The 6,722-nt window shown below is 51.6% G+C and overlaps 1 pseudogene; it reads right to left on the reverse strand.

The window, feature by feature from the left end:
- Positions 1–402: 402 nt before the first annotated feature.
- LOC144340609 (UL16-binding protein 1-like) lies at positions 403–6,622 on the reverse strand (annotated as a pseudogene).
- Positions 6,623–6,722: the final 100 nt, after the last annotated feature.

Consider the following 6,722-nt stretch of genomic DNA (forward strand, 5'->3'; position numbering starts at 1 on the left):
TGCATCAGGCCAGAACCTTCTAGGTTCCTGTGTCCCTGCTCAGTCACAGAGGTGACTGCCATCCCATGTCCCTGTCTTCAAGCATAGACAGGCCCTGGGCTTGGCCCAGGCCTCCTCCCCTTTCCCACAGCATCAGGACCCTGGGGATTGAAGGTCACCAGGTGCAGGTTCTCCCCACACGAAGACTATGTGGAGTGGGAGGTCTGTGCCTATTTCTTTCATTTAATGGCGAAAGGGCTGAGTGACTGGGGGAAGAGTGGGACTCAGGCTCTACCAGTCTTCACTCCAGGCTAAGCTGTCTCTAGCAGGCTGGGGCCACTGGGCCCCTCACTTCCCTCCTACTTCTGCCCACAGTTCCAGATGCCTCCATGGTGACTGAGACGAGGATGTGCTGGGGATTCCTCAGTTGTGGGTGGGTGGAGTGACCACAGGGATGAGCTGCATGGAGAGGGGGTGAAGCTGTAGACTCAGGCCTGGTCGACCATCAATGGCTGTGCCCTAAAGTGAGCCCCAGACAAAAGGAGAACCCTCCCTCAGCTCCTGTGCCCATGGAAATCCAGCCCTTCACGGATCTGAGTCTCATCTGGATTAGGACATACATTTAGAAAGTGATGAAGGAACTCTGGGCCTGAGCTGCTTCAGTCTCTAGAGGGGCCTGGGGGTTGCCTGCAGGGGACGAGGGGGCAGGAGAAGCTGCCTGAGGCTGAGAACAGAGGGTGAGAGGGAAACACCTGGAGGCCCTGGCTTTGCAGGAGGAGGAGGAGCTGTGCTGCATTTATGGAATTATTTACCTCTTCACATCAATTTCTAAAAAGTAAGTTTTCTTGAATTTTTGGATGTGCTTTTTAAATAGTATGACAAATTATGAAATAAGCAAGAACCACAGTTGCTGCAGCACAGTCCAGAGAACTTCTCTTTCTGCCCACTTCAGGCCCTGGTGCCCCCTTCATCTTTAATGACATCATCTGATGACCCATACTTCAGTGGTTTTCCTCCAAACCAGGGCACTCTCCTAATAACCACAATATGATTGCCAAAGCAGATTTCACATCCACACGTGACACCATCTCACACTCATGCTCCTCTCAAGGTTCACCAATTGTTTCCGTCATGTCTGTCACAGACAGAGATCTGAGAGATGAGGCATTTCCTATCTCCCTATTTTGCTGAAGATACAGGAGATGGTATTTTATTTGTACCATTTGTTGATCTTTACATTTTGGAACATACATGGAGAAATCCAGATTGATGTGGTTAATATTTTTATGTGTCACTCAGAAGTCATTAGTATATTTGTGACTTCCAAATCCTTCCAGCATTTTGGTTTCATTTTTGCTAGTTCAGAGTTTCTAGGTTGATGTAGACTAAAACAGAAATCTTTCACTAAACTTGCTAAGTCTGGAACTCCTGCTGGTCTAGAAATACACAGGAGGTGGTGGGCAGGTGGCCAGCCAGAAGGGCGAGTTTGATCGAGGCCGTGCTCACAGGGGCTTTTTGGTATCATCTTCAACCTTCCGAAAGGACACAAATGTTGGTTTAAGAGGTGGAGGAGAACACAGACCATCCAGGCAATCCTTCCCTAGTCATTCCACGTCTCAGAGCCCCCTGCACTAAGGAACCTGTTTTTTCCCTTGAGTCCCAATCCTGGTGCCTGCAGCTTGGACCAACCTCCTTCTTCCTTTGTCACATCACAGAGTCAGCCCAGGCCCTGCACCTGACCAGGGGATGGAGTGGAGGGTCCTGCAGGACTGAAGCTGGTAGTGATGGGCCTGCTTCCTCACTCAAGGCCCTCTCTACCCTCTGATGAGAGGGCCTAAAACATGGCAAAAGGTTGAGGAACTCATCCAAAGAGAGGGCTCTGTATTCCTGTGCCCTTGGCCTTGGGTGGGCCTGCAGGCAACATCCCTCCTTCTCCTTCCTCAGCCTCTCCACACTGGGAGCAGCACCCATAGCTCTGAAGGTGACCGTCCCTGTTCCACATTATTCATTGCTGGTCCAGCCCAGTGGTGCCCATGGAACTCCAGCAGCAGCTCAGCTCCCCTGTGTCTCAGTCCACTCTGCTCCAGACAGGGCAATCAGCTGGCTCAGGACCTTGAGTACATAGAAGGCAGGATGTCAGGGGAGCTGCCTCATGGCCCGGACTCGAACCCCATGGGTCCATGGGACTGACTTTTTAAAAAACCTTCTCATGAGCAGCCTCTACTCTTCACCTCCACCTTAATTGCTGAACTCAAGCCACTTTCTGTGGGAAGACAGCTGTGAATTTCCTCCTTTTGAATTAGGTGTACCAAGGCTCTCCCAGCACCCCACCTCCTGGTACTAGACCTAGATCTCTCTTTTAGCCTCAGAGATGTAATTCCGCTTCCCTTGTCACACCCATGTAAAGCTACCAAAATGCACCTAACCCAACTAAGAGGACTGCCCATGCCCGGGCCCTCAAATCTGAGGAGATGCCTCCTCAGCTCCTGCCACCCCAGGTCATCCTGCAAGGCAGAGGTTTTGTCCCCCTCTGATGTGGGGCAGCCCCTGGGACAGGTCCTGGGGTAGGAAGGGAGAAGGGGTGTCCCTGTCCTCAGGGAGCTCACACAGCTGCTGAGAGAACAAAGTGACAGCACAGCCCACCCTCCTGCAGTGTTGGAAGAGGAGATCATGCCCCAGGGCAGGGGAAGGGAGGATCTCAGGGCTGTCATTGGAGGCGGTTTGGTTGGATTTCTAGAAACAGAGCAGAAGAAGGGAAAGGAAAAGTGGTCCCAGGAGGAGGGAACATTAAGCATAAAATTCTGGAAACACCATGTTGCCCAGTTTCAAGGCTGGTGAGAAATCCACAGTGAGGGGAGCAGAATCAAGTGTAGGGAGGAAAAGGAGTCAGGAGGGAGAAGGGAGAGGAGGATGGGAGAGCACAGGCATGCCAGCTCCCTGAGGAAGAGCCCCCCAAGAGGGGGTTATGTTCACACTCACTCACACACACACTCACACTCTCTCTCACACACATACATGCACACACACACACCTGGCTGATTAGATCTGAACTCAAGACCTTTGTTTTCTTCTCACTGACTTGCTTCAGCGTTTTTACCCAGTGTATCAAGAATTCCTCAAGCCAAGTTTCAGTCTCCCATTGAAATCTTCTGGAAGAACATGGTCACATCCTTGTTCTTATCCCACTTCTCTTTCATCTTGGCGCCAAGATAAAGCACTGTCCACTTTCTGTTGTTTGGGTCAAAGAGGAGAAACCTCTGTCCATTGAAGAGGAACTGCCAAGGTCCTCTGCCATGTCCATGGGCTTCGTGCTCACAAGACATCTGGGCCTGCAGAATGAGGGGCTCTGCCCCGTTGGAAAGAGATCAGCTCTGATCTTGGTAAGTCCTGAGCCCCGCCCTGCTTCCTTTCCTGGCTCCTGGACTTGCTCTTTCTGCTGCATCCTGCCCATGCTTCTCAGCCTCTTGTGTGACACAAACTTCTGGTTTATTTTTTACATGAAACCAATAAATACCTCTAAGTTACTATCCTGTCTGCTTCCTCCTGTCCTGGACAATTTTAACTTACCGCTGGGTATTCAATTCTCCACTCAAATGTCAGGCAGCTGCCCTTTGAGGAAATCCACCACGTCTCTTAGGGTTTCAGTCTGTTCTTCCCAGGCTTTTGTGACATTGACTTTCTTCCCCAGAGGAGCAAAGGCTTTGGCCTTATGGTTAACACAGTCATAGTAAAGAAAAGGCCTTTTATCTACCTGGCCTTGAACTTCACACCACTGTGGTTCAGGTCTGAACTCAGGAGTGATGGTGAAGTCATAGCAAAGACAGTGTTCGTCTGTGGAAGAAAAACACAGGAGGGGGTTGGTGTGGGGGGAAGTGGAACCTGAGACCCCTCCTCTTCCTTATGGTGACTGCAAGTGAAGGACTCTGAGGGGCTAGGCTGGCAGAGCAAGATGTGCCCCAGCCAGGACTGTCATGTCAACTAGTTAAAGACTAGAGCGTCTCCCTTATGTGAGTTCAAGACGAGGATGCTCCCTGCAGCCAAAAAAACACATGTCCCCCCCAAGACATATCCCACCTGGGCTCTGCCCACGTCAGTCAGCACATGACCCTGTCACTGGAGGTGCCAGGGCTGCTGTGGCAGGAAAAAGGCCTCGATGAGGATGACCTTCGGCAGCAGCCTCGGTGGACTGCGGGAGGTGGGAGAAGGTGTGGGGGATGCCCTGGATGCTCCAGCACAGTGGATGGGGTGAAGACAGAATCCAACTTGAATTAAAAAAGAGGTTATTGTCATAGTCACAGGATTTAACACATTGGCAAAGCCCCTGGCCATCATGCCCACCTGCTATGAGGATGCATTCCTGGAACCCTGGAAAAGGGATGGTTCACAGGGCGAGAAGTGGAAAACCTAGAACTCCTTTTTTTTTTTTTTTTTTTTGAGATGGAGTCTTACTCTGTCACCCAGGCTGGAGTGCAGTGGCGTGATCTCGGCTCACTGCAAGCTCCACCTCCTGGGTTCCCGCTATTCTCCTGCCTCAGCCTCCCGAGCAGCTGGGACTATAGGCGCCTGCCACCACGCCCGGCTATTTTTTTTTTTTTTTTTAGTAGAGAGGGGGTTTCACCAGGTTAGCCAGGTTGGTCTCGATCTCCTGACCTCGTGATCCACCCGCCTTGGCCTCCCAAAGTGCTGGGATTACAGGCGTGAGCCACTGCGCCTGGCCCCAAAAATCTAGAACTTCTAAGGCAGGGTGTAGAGGAAGGGATCACAGGCTCAGAGAAGCGCCCATGCCAGGGAGGTCTGAGTGTGAAAATCCAGAACAATGTCCATCCTCTGTGCTCATAGGAGGCCTGGAGGACTCCTGTTTACCCAGCATATAAAGCAGGCCCTGGGAGAAGGCAGCAGACTGTCAAGAAGCTCAGGAATGCCTGTTGCTGAAGGCCGGGGTTGGGGGTAGGAAATACTCTTCCCTAAATGGCTCCCGGGAGTAATGATCTGAAATAACTGATCCCAGGTGGAGGCTGTCACCTGTCAGGAGCACGGAAGATGCAATGATGCAAATAATTAGAGAAGTCACAATGCCAGCTGGAGTCCTGAGCCACAGAGAGCTATGCTCATGGCTCATAGAACAAGGGGGACCAAGAGGCAAAACAGATGGAGACTCACCCGGATCCTGCTGGACTTTAACTACAATAAATAAAGACAAAACAGAGAGCTGGATCATCCGGAGGCAGAAAGTGGACATTTCATTAGAAAACTGTATTACTTTGCCGAGTTTCCAGCACTAAGCCACTTCTCAGACAGACCCAGGATCCATTACTAGAAGCAGAGTCCACATTCCAATGAGGAAAGACCCTTCAACCTCACAACAAGTGCAAAGCTTCTTTTCCGACTTCCCCACATAAACGCATGGCCCGCAGAGCTTGCTGTGAGGGGCTGTATTGTGAATATAAGGGGCTTGCTGGCAACATAGTCCCTGTTGTCACTGATCAACTCTGCTGTGGTATCTTGATAGCAGCCACAGACAATCCATGCGTGATGAATGTGGCTGGACCTGTCACTAGGGCCCTAGGACTCAGTACACATTAGATTCTAGAAGCATCTGTGGTCAAAAAACATTTTGTGTAGAGTCCATAACAATTCCTCACTGGAGAATCAACAGGGTCACCTAGTGCCCAGAAGGAAGGCCATGCCACTGGCAGCAGGAAATACATCACACCCTTCAACAGTGGTTCTCGTTTTATCCTACGCCCTGGCAGATATGGGGCCTCCAGCCATGGGAGGGCAGTGACCACACAGCCTCAGAGCAGCCCATTACGGGGTGGGCTCCTCACCCTGTATGTCATTAGGAAGATAGGCCCGGCAGTGAGAAGACGCAGGTGCTTCTCCTGCGATGGGGAGGAGCAGGGCCACAGGGAACCGAGAAGCTGCAGAAGCAGTTGGCCCCAATCCCCAGGACACCACATAGCTGTACCCCCTCACCCTCAGCTCACACCCGAGGCTTCAGGGGATGACCCTGATGGCCCTGGTGGACCATAGATGCCACTCAGCTGCAAAGGAGGGGAGAGTAGGCCCCAAACCATGAACCCCCACTGCCATCATATCCACACCACCCAGAAGCCACAGGCAGGCTAGGACCTGCTTCTGACTTTTGGAGTTGCAGCTGAGACCCCACCTGGAGATGTTACCCTAGGGGATGGGCCATCAACTGTTGTGTCACTGTGTGTATCCTCATCTGGGGTCAGCAACCTAGAATAGTGTCCAAATCTGGGCCCTTTTTTATTTTCAGGTTGTCCTGGCCTGCTGTTGCTCTACAAAGGGATAGGACTTGACACAGAGACAGAAAACCCATGCCCTGAAAAGACCAAAGTGCTTCCTGCGTTCCTTTCTAGAAAGAGTTTGCCAACTCCTGCCTACCTTTCTATATGACGCTGGCTTCCCAATAGGAAGAATAGGCGAATCTAGGCTCCAAGGGCCAAAGTAGATGCTTCTACTCACCTGCGTTCTCAGGGTCGTCCTGAGGGAAATGGCACTTTCCATCCCCCCCGAACAGGTTCTCTTGGGAGCTCGGGGTGTGTTTACTGGGATGTGTCCTCAACAAGGGGAAAAAGGTGCTGGTTGGTGGGGGAGGTGGTGAGAGTTGCTTCATGGATAGGGAGGTGAGGGAGGCCTGTGGGGTGACAGGGCTGGGCTGAGATTGAAGGTAAAAGTGTGTGACCTATTTGGTGGCAGTGTGTTGTTGTCATTTA

Source organism: Macaca mulatta, chromosome 4, assembly GCF_049350105.2.
Source record: "Macaca mulatta isolate MMU2019108-1 chromosome 4, T2T-MMU8v2.0, whole genome shotgun sequence".
Lineage (NCBI taxonomy): Eukaryota > Metazoa > Chordata > Mammalia > Primates > Cercopithecidae > Macaca > Macaca mulatta.